This window comes from Gopherus flavomarginatus, chromosome 19 (genome assembly GCF_025201925.1).
Source record: "Gopherus flavomarginatus isolate rGopFla2 chromosome 19, rGopFla2.mat.asm, whole genome shotgun sequence".
NCBI classification, from domain to species: domain Eukaryota; kingdom Metazoa; phylum Chordata; order Testudines; family Testudinidae; genus Gopherus; species Gopherus flavomarginatus.
Window position 1 is genome coordinate 1,488,488 of NC_066635.1, and position 22,201 is coordinate 1,510,688.

The 22,201-nt window shown below is 52.3% G+C and overlaps 1 protein-coding gene across 1 annotated transcript in view; it reads left to right on the forward strand.

Moving 5' to 3' along the window:
- LOC127037472 (uncharacterized) overlaps positions 1–22,201 on the forward strand; it is a 269,283-nt gene that overhangs the window by 156,836 nt on the left and 90,246 nt on the right. The gene's annotated exons all lie outside the window — the stretch shown is intronic.

The window sequence follows — 22,201 nt, forward strand, 5'->3', positions numbered from 1 at the left end:
TTTCAGCTAAACTTGTAATCTCATTAAAAAAAAAGTCAAGTTTGTGTGACAGGATCTATTTTCCATAACCCATGTTGATTGACATTAATTGTATTACCCTCCTTTAATTTTTATTGAGTCCCATATCAGCTGCTCCATTACCTTGCCTGGGATCAATTAGAGTCTAACAGGCTTATAATTACCTGAGTTTTCCAATTTACCCTTTTGAAATATTGGCACAACATTAGCTCTTTTCCAGTCTTCTGGAACTTCCCCAGTGTTCTAAGACGTGAAAATCAACAGCAGCAGCACAGCACGCTGCTCAGTCAGCTCTTTTAAAACTCTTGGATGGACCTGCTGATGTAGAAATGTCTAACTTTAGTAGTTGCTGTTGAACATCCTCCTGCGATACTAGTGGAAGGTTGAGTTTTATCATGTAATGAGACTATCTGTGTCTTTCTCAAATACTGAACGGAAATATTTAGTCAATGCTTCTGCTTTTTCTGCATCATTGCTGATAATTCTACTATTTCCATGTAGTAATGGATCAATACCATTGTTAGGATTTTTTTGTTCTTAATATACTTTAAAACCTTCCTCCTCCCAGCTGATTTGGCTGTGTGAAATCAGCCCTTTTAAAGCAGGGCTTTGGAGCAGAGCAACTTTGGAGCAGAGCAGTGGGGCTGCAGGTTTTTAGCTGGAGCGGAGCCGGAGCACAGCTCCAAAGCCCTGTTTTAAAGCACCAAGTATATATATTACAGATCTGGACTCTTTTTGTTTGCTCATTACAAATGTGATCAAGTCATGATCACTTGTACTTAAGCTACCATTAATTTTTAGTGCTGTGATCAGTTCTCCATCTGTAAGGACGAGATCTAATATAGAATTCCTTTGTGTTGGATGCAACAGTTTATTAGGAAATTGTCATTTCTAATGTTTAGAAATGCCAAGGATGTGTTCCAAGTATTAGCAGCATGAGCCCTCCAGTATATAGCACTCAGTTTGAAATCCCTCAGGATCACGTGGCTTTTTTCCCCTACCTATTACAGATAGGTGTGTAAATCCCATTCTCGTGTGATTTTAGTGTCTGTAGCAGATAAACTTTTTGGTCCAATGGCCACATTGCAAAACTCTATGGAGGGCCAGGTAGGGGAAGGCCATGCCTCCCCAAACAGCCTGGCCCCTGCCCCTATCCATCCTCCTTCCACTTCCCGCCACCCTACCGCCCCACTCAGAACTCTGACCCATCCAACCCCCCCGGCTCCTCGTCTCCTGACTTCCCCCTCCCGGGAACCCTTGCCCCTAACAGCCTCTGGGACCCCACCCCCATCCAACCCCCCTGTTCCCAGTCCCCTGACTGCTCTGACCTCTAGCCACACCCCCACCCCTTGACAGGACCCCACGCCTATCCAGCCCCTGCCTGTTCCCCTTCTCCTAAACCCTATCCACACCCCCGCCCCCTGACAGGCTCCCCTGTGACTCCCACACATATCCAACCACCCCCCAGAACCTCTGCCCCATCCAACTACCCCCTACTGTCTGTCCCCTGACGGCCTCCTGGAACCCCTCTGGCCCCCTTACCATGCTGCTCAGAACAGCGTGTCTGGCAGCTGCACTGCCTGGCGGGAGCCAGACATGCTGCTGCTCAGCTCGGCAGGAATGTGCAACCCCATCACCCAGAGCGCTGCCCAGAGCCATGGTGGCGTGGCTGCAGGGGAGGGGGGACAGCGGGGGAGGGCCCAGGGGCTAGCCTCCCTGGCTGGGAGTTAAGGGGCTGGGCAGGATGGTCCCACGGGCTGGATGTGGCCCATGGGCCATAGTTTGCCCACCTCTGAGCTAGTACCTCTTCATGTACTTTACAAATCTTGAATCCTAACACATAAGCATTCAAGATCACTTCCTTCTGAGTTATCAGTGGCTCGGAAACAGATAATGCCATTTTGGACAGAGTGCCTCTTCCCCACCCACCCACTCTTTTTGCCCACTCAATCCTTCCTACGTAGGTTATAATAATTGATTTTAACATTCCGGTCAGGCCATCCCACCAGACTTTAGTAATACCAATTGGATTGAGTTTATGCTCTTAAAGAGCACTTTGTCAAGTATCAGAGGGGTGGCCGTGTTAGCCTGGATCTCTAAAAAGCAGCAAAGAGATCTGTGGCCCTTTATACACTAAGAGTCTGTCTACACCATGAAATTAGGTTGAATTTATAGGAGTCGTTTTTTAGAAATCGTTTCTATACAGTCGATTGTGTGTGTCCCCACACAAAATGCTCTTAAGTGCATTAAGTCGGTGGACTGCGTCCACAGTACCGAGGCTAGCATCGACTTCTGGAGCGTTGAATTGTGGGTAGCTATCCCACAGTTCCCGCAGTCTCTGCTGCCCATTGGAATTCTGGGTTGAGATCCTAATACCTGATGGGGCGAAAACAGTGTCAAGGGTGGTTCTGGGTACGTGTAGTCAGACCCTCCTCTCCCTCACTCCCTCTGTGAAAGCAACGGCAGACAATGGTTTTGCGCCTCTTTTCCTGGGTTACCTGAGCAGACGCCATACCCCGGCAAGCATGGAGCCCACACAGCTCACCATCACAGTACGTCTCCTGGGTGCTGGCAGACGTGGGACTGCGTTGCTACACAGCAGCAGCTCATTGCCTTTTGGCAGAAGATGGTGCATTAAAATTGGTACTCTTGGGTGCTCTTTTAGCCGACCTCGGTGAGGTCGGTCCGGGGTGCCTGGGCAGAGATGGGACTGACTCAGCCAGGTCATTCCCATTTTCTGCCGAGCAACCAGGAGATGACGATGGCTAGCAGTCCTACTATACCGTCTGCTGCCAGTCTAAGATGTAAAAGGTAGATGGAGTGGATAAAAACAAGAAATTGACCCGTTTTGTTCTGTGAAATCAATGGCCTGCTAAACCCAGGATTTTGAGTTTGATCCTTCAGGGGGCCATTCTGTGTGATCGTTGTTTGCGTTTCTCCTTGATGCGAAGCCATCCCTTTCGTTGATTTTAATTCCCTGTAAGCCATGTCGTCAGTCGCCCCTCTCTCCGTCAGAGCAACAGCAGACAATCATTTCACGCTTTTTTTCAGCGCAGAACCAGAAGCTGCAAAAGCAAAACCAGATTAGGAGGCGACGGCAGTGTGGTAACGAGTGATGAGGACATATAGACATGGACTCAAGACTTCTTACAAAATACAGGCCAGGCAATGTGCCCTGGCAATGTGCACATCATGCGGATGAGCTCTGCATGGTCACGCGTGCTGATCAGCTCACCACGCTGGCCAAACAGGAAATGAAATTCTAAAGTTCGCGGGGCTTTTCCTATCTACCTGGCCAGTGCATCTGAGTTGAGAGCGCTGTCCAGAGCGGTCACAATGGAGCACTGTGGGATAGCCCCCGGATGCCAATACCATCAAATTGTGTCCACGCTACCCCAAATTTAACCCAGCAAGGCCGATTTCAGCGCTAATCCCCTCGTCAGAGGTGAAGTAAAGAAATCATTTTAAGGAGCCCTTTAGGTCGAAAAAAAGGGCTTCCTCGTGTGGACGGGTCCAAGCTTAAATCCAGGTAACACTGCTAAATTCAACCTAAAATCATAGTGTAGACCAGGCCTAACAGACATATTGGAGCATAAGCTTTCGTGACGTGTGTCTGACGAAGTGGGTATTCACCCACGAAAGCTCATGCTCCAATACATCTATTAGTCTATAAGGTGCACTGGACTCTTTGTTGCTTTTTAAAGAGCACTTTGAATTCCCTTTGTTTGTTAGCATTGTCATATAGGCAATTCATTTTTTCTCTGCATGTTCTTTGGTTCCTTAATTAAGTTTTTTTCTCCACATCTCAACTTTGTGCTAAATGATTGCCCATTTCTTACCTCTTTTTGCTCCTAGTTTAATGCCCTCCTGGCTAACCAGCTTGTCCCTAAGGAGATTAGTTCAGATTCTACTGCAATGAAGGCCTCCTCTCCTCTTAGAAGGTGGACCAGTGTTCCACAAAATCAAAGCCTTCCACCCTACACCACTAACCTAGCCAGCAGTTCACTTCCAAAGTTTTCTGCCTTCTATCCTCGTCCACTTGTAGGAAGGAATGATCTTAGGGAAGGTCTCTTTGAATATTCTTCTTCAATATGGTTCCAAGTTCCCTGTTATCTATCGGATATCCCTGTCATGCCATGTAGAGTGGCTCACCGAGTGCCAACCTCACTCAGGGCAGACTGTCAGAAAGCAGGGCAGACACCTGAACTGGTGATACATTCTATATTTAGATTTCACCAACCCAGTAACAAGTCTGAACTCCTAAAGCACTATTACAGTCTTACCATGGAGCCACAGACTGTCCCCATGGGCATTCCAGTCTGTCTTGTCACCCAGGCAGGCTGGATTAGGTGATAGAGGGTCATTTTACACTAATAATATCAACAATATTCATGTTACTCCCAGTCCCAAAGAATCAGTCACTTACCCCAGCTCAGCTGTACTCCAGTCTCAAACCAAAGACCATGCCTGTAGCCAATCCTGTAATTAATTAAGATTTATTAACTAAGAAAAGAAATGGCGTTATTTACCAGGTTAGAACAGGAAACACACATGAGTTACAGTCGTAGATTAAAAAAGGTAATATGAGCTTCTGTAGTAATCATCTCTGTGTTTTTTAGGGCTGACCATGGGGATCTCTTGCTTATGTGTAGGAATCTTTGCCCCTCTGTCATAGTATAATTCCCCAATCTGAACCTTAGAGTCCAAAAGATGGGGTACCAGCATGAATTCCTCTAAGCTTAATTACCAGCTTAGATCTGATAAGCTGCCACCACCCAAAAATATAGTGTTTTGGGGCACTCTGGTCCCCCCCAAAACCTTCCCTGGGGACCCCCAAACCCAAATTCCTTGAGTCTTACAGCAAAGGGGAATAAACCATTTCCCTTCCCCCTCCTTTCTTTCTCCCAGATCTTTCCCGCCCTGGGTACACTAGGAGAACCCCGTGATTCAAACTCCTTGAATCACAACACAGAAAAATTAGGTGTTTTCTCCCCCTTTTCTTGGTATTGAATCTTGGTATTCTTGCACTTCAGGGCAGGGGAAAGCAAGTCACAAAGTTCCATGAAAGTGCCCTTATGCATGCAACAGTTTCGCAGCCACTGGGAATCGTTCCAGACTCGCAATACTATGCAGTCCCACCAGTCTGTGTTTGTTTCCTTGGCCCAGAATAAGCGTTTCACAGCATGAACCTGCCCCATTAACACCATGATGTGCACATTGCCGGGGCCCGTACTTTGCGAGAAGTCTCTGTCCGTGTTTATAAGTCCTCATCACTCTCATCACTGCGCTGACATTGCCTCCTCGCCTGGTTTTGCTTTGGCAGATTCTGGTTCTGCATATACTCCAGAATACTGCGCGTGGTGCTCATAATTTGCCGCAGTGATCTGAGCAGGCTCCATGATCTCAGTGCTGTGGCACCTGGGCTGAAAAAAGGCGCGAAACGATTGTCTGCTCTGATGGAGGAAGGGGCGACTGACGACATGGCTTACAGGGAATTAAAATCCACAAAGGGGGTGGCTTTGCATCAAGGAGAAACACAAACAACTGTCACACAGAATGGCCCCCTCGAGGATTGAACTCAAAACCCTGGGTTTACAAGCTGTTGATTTCACAGAGGAAGGAAACAAATGAATACAAAACAATCAGGTCTATTTCTTGTTTTGATCCACTCCATCTAACTTTTACATCTTTAGGCTAGCAGCAGATGGTGCATTACCACTGCTAGCCGTCATCATTTCCTGGCTGTTTACCAGAAGACAGCATAGTAGGACTGCTAGCTATTGTCATCTCCTGCATGCTTAGCAGAGAGGGGAATGACCTGGCTGAGTCACTCCCATGTCTGCCCAGGTGCCCCTGACTGACCTCACTGAGGTCAGCTAAAAGAACACCTATAAAAATGCAATGATGATGGTCACCCATTGTAACACACTATCTGCTACCCAAAGGCAATGAGTTGCTGCTGTGTAGCAATGCAGTCCCATGTCTGTGAGCACCTAGGAGACGTACGGTGACGGTGAGCTACGCGGCTTCCGTGCTTGCCCTGGTATGGCGTCTGCACAGGTAACCCAGGAAAAAAGGCACGGAATGATTGTCTGCCATTGCTTTCACAGAGGGAGGGAGCGAGACGGGGGCCTGACGACATTTACCCAGAACCACCCGCAACACTGTTTTTGCCCCATCAGGCAGTGGGATCTCAATGGGCAGCGGAGACTGCAGGAACTGTGGGATAGCTACCCACAGTGCAATGCTCCGGAAGTCGACGCTAGCCTCGGTACTGTGCACGCAGTCCACCGAATTAATGCACTTAGAGCATTTTTTCTGGGGACACACACAATTGACTGTATAAAAACGATTTCTGAAAAAATGACTTCTATAAATTTGACCTAATTTCCTAGTGTAGACATACCCTTAGAGTGATGTCCGAGATCTTGGCTTCAGAAAGGTAGCACGCCACCTGTTGTCTGCCTGTTCCTTGCAGAATCTTCTTTTAATTCTTCTGAGTACTGAATCCCCAACAACAATCCTTTGTCTTCTCTTCCCTGGATGATTTGAAAACTCTGTGTGGGCAAGCTTGCTTTTTCCTACAGGGTGACCAAGCTGCCATCCTCAGGTGTACCCGATGGATCTCTCCACTCCTGTCATAAACAGATAGTTAAGGGTTAATGCCTCTTTTACCTGTAAAGGGTTAAGAAGCTCAGTAAACCTGGCTGACACCTGACCAGAGGACCAATAAGGGGACAAGATACTTTCAAATCTTGGTGCTCTTTGTTTTGGGGGTTGTTCACTCTTGGGACTAAGAGGGACCAGACGTCAATCCAAGCTCTCCAAATCTTTCTGAATCAGTCTCTCATGTTTCAAACTTGTAAGTAATAGCCAGGCAAGGTGTGTTAGTCTTATTTTTGTTTGCTCAACTTGTAAATGTTCCTTTTTTGCTGAGAGGATTTTACCTCTGTTTGCTGAAACTTTGAACCTAAGGCTAGAGGGGGTTCCTCTGGGCTATATGAATCTGATTACCCTGTAAAGTATTTTCCATCCTGATTTTACAGAGATGATTTTTACTTTTCTTTCTTTAATTAAAAGCTTTCTCTTTAAGAACCTGATGATTTTTTCCTTGTTTTAAGATCCAAGGGATTTGGATCTGTGTTCACCAGGGAATTGGTGAAGTCCCTCAAGGCAACCCAGGGAGGGGAAAGTTTTGGGGGGACAGAGAGTGCTCCAGACACTGGAATTCTGGATGGTGGACAGATTTAAGCTAGTAATTAAGCTTAGAAGTGTCCATGCAGGTCGCCATGTCGGTACCGTAAAGTTCAGAGTGGGGAAGAAACCTTGACAACTCCCTTGGACTAGCTAGATCTTGAGAGGTATCTTCCACAGTTTTCATGCTGAGAACCTGGTATTGATTGGAAACATCTAGGTGTGTGGAATTCCTCTGGGTCGTCTTCTACCTGATGGCCACAGCCTGCCCAGCTCCTCGTCTCCAGACAAATAGAATGCTACTGTGACATCTTACCACTGGTGGGTAAATATCTTCATTATACATATGGGGAAACTGAGGCATAGCAAAGTGATAGGACTAACACAGAGATCTTATGGAGCCAGGAATAGAATGTAGATTTCCTGAGTCCTGTATTTTGGCTTTAACTGCAAGGCCTTCCTCTGATGGACATAGGAGGTGCTTGTAATAATTTGTGGATACTACATGTTCTATGGCATGAACTCCCTCAGGAACTAAGGACCCCCTACCTTCTAGTCTAAGTGCAAGGTGCATGTCTTTGTCTTGTTTTCTCTAACATGAACATATAGCAACATGTATGTTAACCCCACCACCACCACCAAACACGACACTTCACGTCTCCACTTGGGGAGGCGATGAGAGACCAGCACGTGCCAGATGTTAGTCACATTACTTAATGCAGGACTGGAAGGTGCTGAGGTGCGACGGTGCTGAGCGCAGGATAGGAACCTGGATAGAAGAGAATTTGCGCGCGCGCTCTCTCTCTCTGAGTGTTTTGTTTGCACTGTGATTCCAAGGGGTTGATTCCAGCAGGAGCTGACTGCATGTACACAGGAGAGTGGAGAATAGCTCAGCCAGCCCCATTCACCAATATTTGAAGGACAGTGCGGGTGCACCTCCAGCTGCGCTGAGTTTGTCTGGCCCATGATTGCAGCAGGGGGTATCCGGGTGGGGAAAACCGGAACCAAGAACATTGGGGTGAATAAAAGGACAGCCCTGAAAAACAGAGAGTGGGAGGCAGGGATTGCTGGGGAGCAGATGGAACCCCAGCCCTCTGAAGCAGAGATTTCTGGGATAAGCTTAGGCCTGTCTAAGCCTGTAGGTAACACAGATATGGGTGTAGAACTGTTAGTGTGTTGAAACTTTCAGCATTTGTTCTGCTTTGTTTTGGTGTTCAGATTAAATGCTATGTTGTTCAGAAGGAGCGGTGTGGAGCTTTGCATTCACCACTGCTTGCAGCTTCTTGAAGGAAAGACGGGCAGGATGCAAACCCAGCGATCAAGGTTGGCACACAGGGAGCTGCGCCCTGAGGCCCTTGTCTGAGAGTGGGAGAATCACGGGATTCTCACCTGAAAGAGGTGGAGGAGCAGGGCCTGTCACCTGAAGGGATGCTCTCAGCAACGAGAGCAGGGCCGCAGCTATATCTGTAACCGGGACACCTCTTTCCACACATGCCCCAATGATCTAATCCAGTGTGGCAAGAGTGAGGTGTAGGATTATGTGCATCATTGTTCTGCCAGGAGCCAGGGGACTGCACGAGGCAGGACTGTTCCATAGTGCAAGTCTGGTCCAGTCTGCAGAAGGTGGGATACCAACCTATGTACAGCAAGGGCTGTTCCAACGCCGGATCCGGTATAACCACAAATGGTTTTGGAGTTGAACTGCTGTTCCTCAGTTGTCCTGCAGACGGAGCCCGTATCCCTCCTGCTGGAGCCTGCTGTGTGTAAAACAAGTGGAGATTCCTGCTTCGGTTCCTTCCAGCAGCTGAGCTGTTAGCTGCTGGTGCAGGGGGCAAGCAACCCTGGCATGGGGAGAAGACCCATTAGTCCTAGATTCAGTCATGCAGCAGGCTTCCTTGCTCTGCTCCTTTCTCTTGAGTGCTCTGTGGGGGAGCCGTGTTCCCCATGGCCCCTCACTTCAGGAGAGCGTGTGTTATGCTGCAAGGTTGAGGGGTGGGGCTGGGGCACCCGGCCAGCACTTGGCCGTATCATGGGCAGTTGGGCTTCTTACACATCTGTTGCTACAAGGCGCTGGGAAGGGATTGGAAGAGGGAGAGAAAATGGCCACAAAGCCCCAGAGCTAATCCAGCAAGGAGGTGTCCCACCCTCTGCCTCTCCAGCTGGCAGCCTGGGCTTGTCCTTGAGTTCTGGGCTTGACTGTGGCAGTTGTCATGCTGCCACTGGCAGGAATCCTGCTGAAAGCCAAGGGGGGGCTGAACTCCTGGAGGAACTGGGGCCAGCCACTCCGCAAGTTTCTTACTGCAGCGCCAGCCTGTGCTCCACCAGCTGTCTGTCCTGGCCACTTCCCGACTCAGCAGCACCTCCTGGAAGTGCTTAGCAGACACACCTCCCCACTGGTGTCAGCGCAAGCTGGTGGGTCCGCAGCTCTGAAAAATCCAGCCCTACTCATGTGCCAGCGGGAATTGGAGTGATTCAGCCCGCTCCACTCTACTCCCCCGGCTCGCAGCCTTGGGGCTCGGGGGGGGGGGGAGGGGGATCCACTCCCCAGCACTCACCAGGGTAGCAGAGCAGGCTGAGGCCAGGTCGCTCCACTTACCGCTGCCGGTGAGTGCAAGACCCCAGCTCAGGGTCTGACAGTGTGACAGCTGGGTCCGTTAGGCTCTGTGCCTCAGTTTCCCCATCTGTAACATGCAGCTAGCACTAGCTGCCTGTGTCCCAAGGGTTGTTCCTGGGAAGGGGCTTTGAGCTCCCAGAGGATGTGGTAGAGGGGCAGAGGATTATTATGGGATGACTTGGAGAGCAAAGGGCTGTTCCGGTTCCAACACATTTCCCCTCGCTCAGCCCTTCACGGAGTGGGCAGTCAGGGTAGGAGCAGAGTGTGGGTTTGCTTTATGCTGACAGCTGCTGTTCCTCATGTGGTGACCTTGCTGTGACCCCAGAGGAATGAGGAAGGGAGTTTCCATGTCCTCCCCCTCCTATACTGGGTCTGCAGGGGACAGGAGCTGCAGCATGCTGGCTTATCAATACTGCAGGAGTCCCTGGGAACGGCTCTGCGCAATGGTCAATGCAGGGATCCATGCAGGGGTAGCCCCCAGGACTCAGCCACCGCTGTCTGCTTGTCCTGCCCAGGGAGCAGGACACTGAATTTAAGGCACCTGCTTACTTGTGAGGACAAGCTGGATGGAGCTGCTCTACTGTGTGGCAGGGAAAGAGTTAAACGTTTTTGCTGGTGCACAGAGCAGGGGTGCAGGTTGCTGCCCTTGGGGCAGGGCCTGGTCTGGGGCCAGCTAGGTGGGAGGAGGATGGAAGGGGCAGGGTTGAGGGAAGCCAGCGTGCTCCGGGTAGGGCTGTGGGCCTGTGACACCCCCACCCACCCACACACTTTGCAGCAGGCAGGGCACTGCACCTGTGTGCTGGGTTTGAAACAGCCCCATCTCAGCAACAGACACAGCCCAGGGCAGCAGCACTCCTGGTAGTGTGACTATATTTCCCAAAGTGAAAAGGGGACATTGTATCTGTAGAGCTCCCCCTCTCCCCAGGCTGGGATGGCCTGAGCTGCCTGGGATTGTCACTGCTAAGCCCTGCTGCCTGGGGTTGGGGTTGACACCCCCAGCCAACCCTGGCACCCAGTGCCTGTTGCTGCTCCCTCCTACCCCAAAAGGTTCTCTGCATTTGTCAGTTTTGCCAAAACAGTTGGGATGTCCTAGAGGGGCTTAAAAAGGGGCGTCCCCCAGCCAAACCGGGCTGGACGGGCACCTAAGTCCTGGAGATGGGGTCACTAAGCTGGGGCAGCAGGCAGGAGCGCCGAGGAGGGAAGGGTGGCAGATCCTAGTGCTCACAGAGAACCCAGCCCAGTCAGGGCTAGTAACGCCAGGAAGGGCTGGACTCCGAGCTCTTGGGCCTCTGGCCACAGAACCTCCCAAGCACCCCCACCCTGGTAAAATCATCCATAGGCAGGGGGCTGCTCCAGCCCCTGCTCCGCCTCTTCCCCATGGCCCCAGGACTGCCGCAGGGGTCGGGCGCAACCTGCACTCACCGGCAGCGGTAAGTGGAGTGACCTGGCCCCAGCCTGCTCTGCTCCCCTGGTGAGTGCTGGGGAGTGGATCCCCCTTGCCCCCCCAAGCCCCAAGGCTGCGAGCCGGGGGAGTAGAGTGGAGTGGGCTGGATCACTCCAATTCCCGCTGCCACGTGAGATGGGTCTGCCCTGCTGTGAGGAAGTGGGACTGGTTTTAATGTTCCCTCTGAATACTGTGGGGGGGCCTCAGTTCCTGGCTGACCCTCTGTCTCCTGGCAGCTAATGGCCAGGCCCTTCTCCCCTGCAAGGGGATGCTAAAGGTGTTGGAGACAGAGAGATCAGACCTCCTGGCCCAGGAAAGAGACACAGCCGGAGAGGAGGGGCTGGAGGGGATTTGGGAGTTTTTGGAAGCTGGCTGGGAAATGGAGGGGAGCCCCGAGGAGGCTCTGGCCTCCCAGCAGGGTGGTGGCCTCCTTGGGGCCCCAGATGGACCTAACTAAAGGGGGGTCCTGTTATCTGTACCGGCAAGACCTGTTTTGGACTGTGTTCCTGTCATCTAAATAAACCTCTGTCTTACTGTCTGGCTGAGAGTCACCTCTGACTGCAAGGTGGGGGTGCAGGACCCTCTGGCTTCCCCAGGACCCTGACTGGGCGGTCTCGCTGTGAGAAGCACACAGAGGGGCACATGCTGAATGCTACGTGTGCGCTTCCTGCCCTAAAGACAGTCTGCTCCAAGGGAGAGGAGGCTCCCCAAAGTCCTGACTGGCTTTGTGGGGAGCAGTTCCAGAGCATGGCCCGGGGACTCCGTGACACTTGCAATCACTGGGTGGCAGGAAGTGGAGCGACCTGCCCCAACCCACTCCACTCCGCCGGGTCATGCTGGGGGATGGTTCCCCCCTGCCCCCCCAAGTCTACTCCTGCCCCCCTGGTGGAGGCCTGGGGCTAGCCCCACACAGCCCCTCCCCGCCCCCCCCCCCCATGCGGGGGCTGCATAGGGCACCAAAATGGCTTGGGATGGCCCTGTACGTTCCTGCTCTGATTAAACACAGGTCAAACCGCACTTAAGGGAGCGGCCAAGGAGTGTTCCACCACGGGCTAACCTGGGACCAGTGTGGCCTGCTCTAGCAGTGATGGCCAGAGCACAGCACCTTTGGAGGGCCCCGCTAGCTAGCCAATGGCTGATGAAATACGTACGCTCCCCGGTGAGGAGCCCCAGGCCCAGTAGGCCCATCTGGAGATCCTGCCTTGACCCTGGTCCACTTTCTGCATGTGGGCAGGAGGTGTTGCCGGGGGCAGTGCTAGGGTCAATGGAGGGCCCAGTGTGGCAGGGCTGGGTGGGTCTAGAGTAAGCACCTTCACTGCTTGGTGCCGACACTACGCTGGTTAGTCGGCGTAGCTCCAAGTACGGCCCTTCATTCAATGCTCAAGAGGAGGATCTTGCCCTGCCCCCCGCCCCACATGTGCATCTGATGCTGAGCCCATGCTGCAGCGGGGGCTGCCTCTGACCACGGCGGGCCGGGGCAGCCATGCAGAAGAGACCAGGGGGAGGGTGGGGCTCTGCCCCAAGGGCACAGGGCACTGATGGGGAAGCATAGCAGTGCCTCAGAAAGGGCTGCTCTGTACAGGGGCCGGGAGCACATAGAGGGGGGGGTCACGGTGGGGCAGCTAATCCCTCGAGCTGAGGAGGGTCTAGCTAGCACTCCTATGCCCCCAGCCTGCTGTGCCAGGCTCGCCCTGTCCCTTCTCTCAACTCTCTGCCAAAGGGCATTCCCATCCACACCTGTTCCTAGCAGCCCACCCCCATGGCAGCTTTGTCATCAGAGAATGCCCCGTACTGCCCTGGATCCCCCATGCTGGGCCCTATGAGGACCCCAAGTCCACGCAGCTCCTGGCTGAGCCTTCTCCTGACCCCTGGAGGTGCCAGGCCAAAGTCTATGAGCTCCCCAGAGCTGGCCATGCGTGGCTGGACGTGCATGCAGGCTGCAGGGCTGGATCGTCTCACGTAGGCAGGAACCCCCTGGAGCGACACTTCTGTTAATGCCGTTCCCTATTAACCTGCTGCCTGTGATGCCAGCTTCCCACCCAGCAAGGAGCAGACACTGCCTGTGGTAGACCCCAGCCCCAGCTCTCAACCCCCGTCACCCTAGTGCACCCCACACTTGCAGGTGATCTGCCTGCCTGGCAGGGTGTGCTGGCCCCTCCAGGGGTGCAGCACACCTCGCCTTCCCTGGCATTGTGGGTTTTTCCACACCCCCACCCCCAGGTACACAGCCTGCCTGGCCCAGCCTGGATCTTTTGGGGGCACCTGTCCTGGACACCCTGGGTTTGCCTGCCTTGTGCCTGCATGCAGTGGAAGTAGTGGGGCTTGGGGGAAGGGGACACTGCAGCTTAGCGCAGGATGTTTCTTGTAGCATTGCTGGTGAAGCTGGACCGGGGCTGGATTTGGAACTGAGATCGGCCCAGCCCTCACCGCCAGGACCCCGGTCGCACACCAAGGAGCTGTCCCAGAAAGAGTCACAGGCAGTGGGGAGGGCAAAGCTGACTAAGATCCTAGGGCAGGATTGTTCTCCCTGACTGCCGTGCTCCCTGGGCTGCCCCTCCCCGTGGTCTTGGCTGCACACCAGCTGGCAGCAGCTGCTTAGCCTGGCCCCCCGGGCGCAGCGTGGATGGATGGACGGAGCTCCACTGAAATGAATGCAGGATCACGCCCGACCAGGCTCCACTTTCAGAGCAACCCAAACCCTCCCCACAGGGCTCAGTTTAACTCTAGTCCCCCAGAGAGAAGCAGATTCCCACTGTGCAGACCACCACAGAGACCAAACTCCCCAGTCCCTGCAGTGCTTGCACTCCCTATACCTTGTTGCCTCCCTCCAACCCCTAGATCTGGCAGCTGGAGAGACCTCGAGCACATCCCTCTGGCGTGTGGCTGGCTGGGACAGGGCTGGGCTCTGAGGAATCGCTCCAGCTCTTGGACTCTGTTCCAGTCTATACACTCTCCTTAACAGATCTACCTGCCTTCTTCCCTCACATCCTGCTAGGGGCTGACCCTCTGCCCTTAACTTTGCCTTTTGCTCCAGCAATGCAAGGATACAGAACTCTGGCTGTGTGCATCCCTCAGAGAGCTGCTGGGACAGCGCCCCCTAGAACAGGCAGGGGGCGGTCACTGACACTGAAAGGTGGCAAATTCAGAACAGATACAGGGAAATACCCTTTTCAGATACAGTTGACCTGAGGAACTCACTGCCACAAGATCTCACTGAGGCCAAGAGCACAGCAGGGTTCGAGAAGAGATTGGAGAGTTCTACGGAGAACAAGCCTAGCCACTCACAACAGTAAATACTTAAACCCAGAGAAGAGCTAGGAAGGGACCGGGACTCTCTGACTCGGGGCATGAGCCAAGCACTGGGATTGGGAGGAAAATCGCCCCCGCCCCCCAGGGGGCTGGTTACCTCATAACCCCCAACTCTAGTGAACATGCTCACAAGGCGTGTGGCCAGGGATGTCATCCTTGTCTAAGGACCCCTGGTGTCAGCTCAGTGGTAGTTTATCTGGCCTGTGCAGAAGGGGCTGAACTGGGTCATAAAAGGTTAAAACAACTATGCTAGGCTTGGGCTAGGCCACATTTCTTGTACCAGGTTCTAGTGGATTGACCCAGTCCACATCATCCAGCCAGAGCCAGGAGGAGACCAGGGATTCCTGGAGCACCTGGGCATCTAGTCTGCCTGCCCAGAGAGGCGAGCGAACTCTCCCTGAGCAGGGGCAGCTCCAGGCATCAGTGCTGCAAGCATGTGCCTGGGGCGGCAAGCCGTGGGGGGTGGCCTGCCGGTCGCTGTGAGGGCGGCAGGCAGGCGGTTTTCGGCAGCGTGCCTGTGGGAGGTCTGCCGGTCCTGAAGGCTTCGGCAGCAATTCAGCGACAGGGACACCGATGGTGCGGCACTGATGGACCTTCCGCAGGCGCGCTGCCGAAAGCCACTCGCCTGCCGTGCTTGAGGGTGACAAAAAACGTAAAGCTGCCCCTGTCCCAGAGTCCCTCACAGAGCAGTACAGTGTGGTTGAACTAGAGCAGCTCTTACAGAACGATACCCAGGAGAGGCGAAGGGACTTGGCCAAGGTCACCCAGAGGTCAGTGGCAGAGCCAGGACCAGACCCCAGGTCTCCAGAGTCCCATTCATACTGCCTGCTTTGCACCATTATCTGCTAATGAGATTCATTAATGTGTGTTTAAATGCAGTTTTTAAAGCAAGTTAAAAAGCGACATCAACTGGATCAAAAAGACAAGGCAATTTTGATTGGGGTTCAAGAGTCAGAGCTTGGCACTCGTGAATCCAGCTGGACAATAACCCAGTGAATTGTATTTTTTAAGAGTCAGTGTGTTACTCCCACACCAGCCTTGGTCGCTTTCAAGCAGCCAGGAGACTAGCAGTCAATTACAAGACAGAGGAGTTTCAAATTGCCTGGCGCTGCTGGTGTCTCTCTGGTTTCTACTCTGCACCTCACAAGGCGACATCTCTGGACAGAACCCAGTTTCTGTTGCATTTGCAAAACATCCCCAGAAATGGGACTATTCGGGATCACACGGATGAGAGGAAAGGAAACGGGGTCTGTTCAGGCTTGGAGGGGGAAGGTGTAAGGTGCTGAGCCTGCAGAGGTGCATGTGATTAACTTTACCCATAGCTATACCGGTTACCTGTGCTGTTGATAGCACCTCATTGCTGTCGGCAGCCACTTCTCTCTGCCAGCTGCACGTTTGTGCTCATACGCCAAGGTGCGGACTCCGCCAGCATGTGAAAGGCCAGTTCCAAACCCACAGTCTGGGGCAACAAGCCCAGGCAGTGGTCAGCTTGACCCAGCACACTGATGGCCAAGCAGATTGTGGTCACTGACTCTAGCATCACCCTGCCAGGCAGCCAGTGCTGGGGGTGACGTGCAGGACACTCAGTATCAGCGTACCAGCCAGGAGCCACAAGTTTGGGAATAATCAGATCACCTGCTCTGCCCAGGATGAGCTGGATGCTGTTCTCATCACCCGGGCAACAACCTGGCCATCCATGTACTTGAGTGCCCTGACTCTTCCTCTGATGGGAGAGTGAGGTCAGCAGCCAGGAGCCGGCGATTCCTCAGTCACCATTGGCTGAGGACGTCAGCAATTCTTGCAGGGTTTCCAGTTAGCCTTGTGCAGGGACAGCTGGCACTGGGCCAGGGGCGGGTCCCAAGCTGGGGTGTGGTTGCTGGGTTCTGGGCTGGCACGTGTCACTGACAGCAGCACCAATGGTTACTGAGCAGAGTCACTAGTGCCTGCGGCGCCTCTTACTGCCGCTGTATGTTCACTGCTGCCAATCCATCACTAGCCTGGCTGGCCCCAAAGCCACATGGAATACCTCTCCCAGCCCTAGAACCCAGCTAATGCCAGCCACAGACACAAAATCCCGCTCCCAGCCCCCAGAACGCCACTCCCCACCAATGGTTGTTCTTTGGGGCAAACCACCACAAATGAGGACAGGAGCCCACTGGCATTCACAGCCATTATGGCATCTGCAGAGAGTTACCTGCCCAGCAGTGGGGCCTGGACTCGGAAACATTAATAAGCATGAATGACACATGAACAACGTATTCCACTGAGGGCCACCTCAGCACACCCAGCCCAGGCACTAGCGATGCCGTGTTACCAGCCCATCCCACTCAGTGGCAGGAGCTGCCCAGAGAGCTAATGGAGTGGAGAGGTGACCTCTGTCCAATCTGCAGCTCTCACAGCAGCAAATCCCTCAGCCTAGGCTCTGCATGGAGTTAGGCGGCATGGCTGCCTCTCTTCCTGCTGCTCCTGCTCAGATTAACCAATCCATGCAACTGGGCGAGGAGCACCAACGTGAGAACATCACCAGGGAATTTCGCTCCCAGACAGTGCACAGAAGGGTGAAGTTTCACCAGTGAGCTCTCTGGAAAGGGCAAGCCATTTCGCCTTCGGGCTTCCTTCCCTACCATGGGCTTGCCAGGGCTAAAAGCATTAGCCCAGAACACTCAGTCTACCCACTAAAAGCTGGATAGTTCAAAATAGCCATTGGGGGAATGTAGGACCAGAGTTTTAGAATTTAGCATGAGTGATTTGCCCTCACATATTCACAGCCATTGTGCCTATGGGCAGAAATGTCATCTGCATGTACCAGCTGCTGCGACTGCTCATGCATTTCGTCTGCACAAGTCTAACTATTCGCCCCACCATTCCCAGGCTGGCTGCAATTCTTGTGCTCCCTAGTGTTTGGAGCCTGAACGCACCCTGTGTGTAAAAGTGCTGGATAAAATTCTCCAGGCCACAGGACACTAAGCAATGTGACGTTTCTGTCACAGCCTTGTGAGGATACAGGAGTGGTCTGTTACATGGGTGTGTATTAAAAATTATCCAGCAGTATCTACGTCAAGGGCCAGTCACTCTTTTTCAATGGGTGTATCCATAAATCTAAATCAGTACACATCCTGGAGGAGCTTTCCAGTAACAGAGGCTTTCTCCTCACACCCACATTGAGAGAGGAAGGAGCAGGGAGGATGGGAGAGGGCTCAGGCCCCCTCCTCCTGCAGCTGTCCGCTAGAGAGATCAGAGCACAACCAGGAGTGCTGCCCTGGGGATCACAGGTGCAAACGGTCTGAGCCACTGGCAGAGTTGGAGTGAGCTCCCTCTTGCTGTGTCCAACCAAGAGCAGCCTCAAAGAGGCAACCTTGCTCATCAGTTAGGCAGGCCCCAAATGGAGCTGGAGCCAGGAGAGACTGGGGATGCAGGGCCGAAAAGGCCTGAATTTCTACTGTAAAGAGTGCAAGCAGTTAATACCCACCCAGACTGGCCTGATCCCCACTGTTACTCTTTGCTGGTAACCTCTGAGGACACAGGTTTTCTATTTGCTACCCAAGATCCATAAACCTGGGAATCCTGGATGCCCCATCATCTCAGGCATTGGCACCCTAACAGCAGGACTGTCTGGCTATGTGGACTCTCGCCTCAGGCCCTACGCTATCAGCACTCCCAGCTATCTTCGAGATGCCACTGACTTCCTGAGGAAACTACAATCCATCGGTGATCTTCCAGAAAACACCATCCTGGCCACTATGGCTGTAGAAGCCCTTTACACCAACATTCCACACAAAGATGGACTACAAGCCATCAGGAACAGTATCTCCAATAATGTCACAGCTAACCTGGTGGCTGAACTTTGTGACTTTGTCCTCACCCACAACTATTTCACATTTGGGGACAATATATACCTTCAAGTCAGCGGCACTGCTATGGGTACCCGCATGGCCCCACAGTCTGCCAACATTTTTATGCCTGACTTAGAACAACACTTCCTCAGCTCTTGTCCCCTAATGCCCCTACTCTACTTGCGCTACACTGATGACAGCTTCATCATCTGGACCCATGGAAAAGAAGGCCTTGAGGAATTCCACCATGATTTCAACAATTTCCATCCCACCATCAACCTCAGCCTAGACCAATCCACACAAGCGGTCCACTTCCTTGACACTACTGTGCTAATAAGTGATAGTCACATAAACACCACCCTATACCGGAAACCCACTGACCGCTATACTTACCTACATGCCTCCAGCTTTCATCCAGGAAACACCACACAATCCATTGTCTACAGCCAAGCTCTAAGATACAACCACATTTGCTCCAATCCCCCAGACAGAGACAAACACCTACAAGATCTCTATCAAGCATTCTTAAAACAATACCCACCTGATGAAGTGAAAAAACAGATTGACAGAGTCAGAAAAGTACCCAGAAGTCACCTACTACAAGACAGGCCCAGCAAAGAAAATAACAGAACGCCACTAGCCGTCACCTTCAGCCCCCAACTAAAACCTCTCCAGCGCATCATCAAAGATCTACAACCTATCCTGAAAGATGATCCCTCACTCTCACAGATCTTGGGAGACAGACCTGTCCTCATTTACAGACAGCACCCCCAGCCTGAAGCAAATACTCACCAGCAGCCACACATCACTGAACATAAACACTAACCCAGGAACCTATCTGTGCAACAAAGCCCGATGCCAACTCTGTCCACGTATCTATTCAAGTGACACCATCATAGGACCTAACCACATCAGTCACACCATCAGGGGCTCATTCACCTGCACATCTACCAATGTGATATATGCCATCATGTGCCAACAATGCCCCTCTGCCATGTACATTGGCCAAACCGGACAGTCTCTATGCAAAAGAATAAATGGACACAAATCTGACATCAGGAATCATAACATTCAAAAACCAGTGGGAGAACATTTCAACCTCTCTGGCCATTCAGTAACAGATTTAAAGGTGGCAATTTTGCAACAGAAAAGCTTCAAAAACAGACTCTAACGAGAAACTACTGAACTTGACTTGATATGCGAACTAGATACAATCAATTTAGGCTTAAATAGAGACTGGGAATGGCTGAGCCATTACACACATTGAATCTATTTCCCCATGTTAAGTATCCTCACAGCTTCTTGTCAAACTGTCTTAAATGGGCTATCTTGATTATCACTACAAAAGTTTTTTTTCTCCTGCTGACAAGAGTTTATCTTAGAGTTGGTTGGGCACCTCCCACCTTTTCATGCTCTCTGTATGTGTATATGTATCTCCTCACTATATGTTCCATTCTATGCATCCGATGAAGTGGGCTCTAGCCCACGAAAGCTTATGCTCAAATAAATGTGTTAGTCTCTAAGGTGCCACAAGGACTCCTGTTCTTTTTGCGGATACAGACTAACACGGCTGCTACTCTGAAACAGGTGTTGCAAGGGTGCAGGAGGCCCAGTGTCTGGTTTAACACTGACCCCCACCCTCGGGGGGAAGGGGCAGGGGGATAGCATTAGTCTTGAAACAAGCCCCGGCAGCCTTCCTCTGAGACGCGTACAGTGCAATCACTGTCCCAGTTGTTCGCCAGCCCTTTCGCAGAAGCCGTATTATTGCTAGGAGATCAGGGAACAGCCACAGCCAATTGTGGATGACCGGGGCTGTTTCTGCTCCTTTCAAATGCAGACTTTGCAACCATCCTTGATGCCTTTGTCACCTTCAGATTAGACTGTCCGCAGGGCTATGCAGTGAATCTTGGCAGAACCTGCAACTGGTGCAGAATTTGGGGGGCTGCTTGCCCAATGATCTCTCTTTCCAGGAATGCATTAACCTGTGCCCTACAATCAGCACTAGCTGCCTGCGGGTTTCCAGGCTGCCTGTTGGTTTTGACCTCCAATGTCCTAAGGGGCCTGTGACCTGCCTATCCACAAGACCCCTCTCCCTGACCCACTACACAGCTCCATCAGCAGAGGTATCTGAGCTGAAGCCCTGCTGCTCTAATAGAGATGGTGGCTGGCAGGGCCTCCTTCCCAATGCACTGTGACCCCAGGCCTAAGCCACATTGTCTGTCACCCTTCAGGGCACGGAGCCAGCCTGACCCATTCCCCCTTCCTTTGCTGCGATAGGCACAGGCTGGAACAGGTGGTGGGGGATGCTAGGGGCACGGAGGGGAGATCAATGGATTAAGGTTGTATTTCCACTCTTGCTATTGATCTGATCTAGGGGAGCAGACAGCTGTTTGTGTCTTCAGGAGGCTCTGTAGGGCTCCCAGCACAAGGGGTGGGTCGTTTGGGCTAAAGGTGTGTCAGGCCTTCCTCCCCACACACAGCAGCTCTAGCACCAAGACTCGAGGAGCTCCGCTACCTCCCACGGCGGGCGGCACAGTCGGCCCCTATCTAACGTGAGCGACTGCCAGGGGGCCCGAGGAAATGCCTGCTCCTGCCAGCCCTCTCTGAACGAGCCCTTTGTGCTGCTAACCTCAGTGTCTGAGTAAAACTCCACAGCCCCTCCTCTCCTGCTCACTCCCATTGCACTGAGATCCTCGCTGAGCAAACGCTTACAGCTCTGCTGTAGCCGCCCAGACCTGAGGGGACAGAGCCTCAAACAATGGGAGACACAGGGGCTCAGCACCTCTTAGGATTGGGCCTGTAATGATTGAGAATTCCTGTTAGTTCATCCAGAGATTGGGCTGCTGTCCCCTATGGGCCACCTACGAAGGCACTTTCCCTCTAGCTTCCATGTCCCAAGCATGGGGCCGAAACCCCTCCCTGGGAGACCATTCCACAGCCTCCCAGAGCCCACTGGTGGGAAGCTGGTTTGATTCCTGTGCTACCCACACACCCTCAACAACTGCTGCCCTGCCTTGGGGATTACACCCATCACAGAGCTGGAGCATGTTATGATGCACCTCCAGAGCCGTGACAGCCCCAGCTCCATATATCTGCACATGGAGACAGCTCTTTGCACGGCCTGCAATCTTCCCATATCTTCCTGTGAGCCAGGCCAGAACCCTACACTGAGTGTTATTGATCTGAGCCATGGAGGGCAGAGCTCTCCCCTCCCTGATCTGTGACGTGACAGCTCTGCCCATGCAGCCTAGAAGGGCATTGGCCTTTTTGGGCAGCCATAAGATATCGCAGGCTCCTGGTGAATCCTTCTTGGTTCCCATTATTCCCAGATTTTATTAGGTTAGACTTTCCTATGCTGACTCTCACTGAGCAGTTACCTGTCCGTGTGTTCTCCAGTATCGATTTCCAGCTCCATCTGCCAATTGCATGAATGTAGTGCTTAATCCCCACATCCAGATCATTAAGGGAGGGGTCAAGTAAGACTGGAGTTTATCCTTCCCCCTGCTAGACACTTCCCCATAGCTAATACAGTGCATTGGTCTTTGCCTGTTGCTTAAGGTCATTCTAGCAGTTTTAACTCCACTTGACCCTGTTTTTATCCAAGCCAAGGTTGGATCAATTCTGTAGGAATTTGTGAAACAGCATCAGATCCTTTACAAAACCCCAATATACTACAGTCACTGCACTCCCATGAGCCACAGCCTGGGATTTTTCTATCTGTGCCATCATTTTACAATTAGAATTATTTATATTTATGGTAGCACCCAAAAGATGCCGGCCGCTTCCAAA